The sequence below is a fragment of the Chrysochloris asiatica genome, unplaced genomic scaffold (genome assembly GCF_000296735.1).
Source record: "Chrysochloris asiatica unplaced genomic scaffold, ChrAsi1.0 scaffold00118, whole genome shotgun sequence".
NCBI lineage: Eukaryota > Metazoa > Chordata > Mammalia > Afrosoricida > Chrysochloridae > Chrysochloris > Chrysochloris asiatica.
In genome coordinates this window covers 10136407-10137148 of record NW_006408636.1, presented here as the reverse complement: position 1 = coordinate 10137148, position 742 = coordinate 10136407, and the positions used below count along the sequence as shown (strand labels likewise).

The 742-nt window shown below is 42.9% G+C and overlaps 1 protein-coding gene across 1 annotated transcript in view; it reads right to left on the bottom strand.

Annotated features, from left to right (window-relative positions):
* LOC102839972 (NHS-like protein 2-like) overlaps window positions 1–742 on the bottom strand; it is a 649194-nt gene that overhangs the window by 154372 nt on the left and 494080 nt on the right. The gene's annotated exons all lie outside the window — the stretch shown is intronic.

Sequence of the window (742 nt, the reverse complement as noted above, 5' to 3'; positions counted from 1 at the left end):
CAGGATCGGACATTGTTTCGTTCTGCTGTGCATGGGGTCGCTATGAGTCGGTTCCGACTCGATGGCACCTGACAACAACAACAATATACATATGTATATATATATATATTTTGTTGTTGTTAGGTGCCATTGAATCTGTTCCAACTCATAGCAACCCTATACACAACAGAATGAAACACTGCCCAGTCCTGGGTCAACCTCACAGTTGTTGCCACACTTGTGCCTATTGATGCTGCCACTTTGCCAACCCATCTCGCTGGGGAGCTTCCTCTTTTTCTCTGACCCCTCACCCTACCAAACATGATATCCTTCTCCAGCAACTGGACCCTCCTGAAAATATGTTCGAAGTATGGAGATGAAGTTTGGTCATCTTGGCCACTAAGGAGCACTCTGGCTGCACTTCTTCCAACACAGACCTGTTGGTTCTTTTGGCAGCCCACGGTACTTTCAATATTCTCCTCCAACACCACAACTCAAATGCATCAATTCTTCTACAGTCTTCATTATTCACTGTTCAACTTTCATGTGCATATGAGGTTACTGAAAATACCATGGCTTGGGGCAAGCACAACTTAGTCCTCAAGATGATACCTTTGCTCTTCAACACTTTAAAAAGGTCTTGTGCAGCATATTTGCCTAATGCAATATGCTATTTCATTTCTTGACAGCTGCTTCCATGAGTGTTGATAAATGATCAAAGAAGAATGAAGTCCTTGACAACTTCAATCTTTTCTCCATTGAT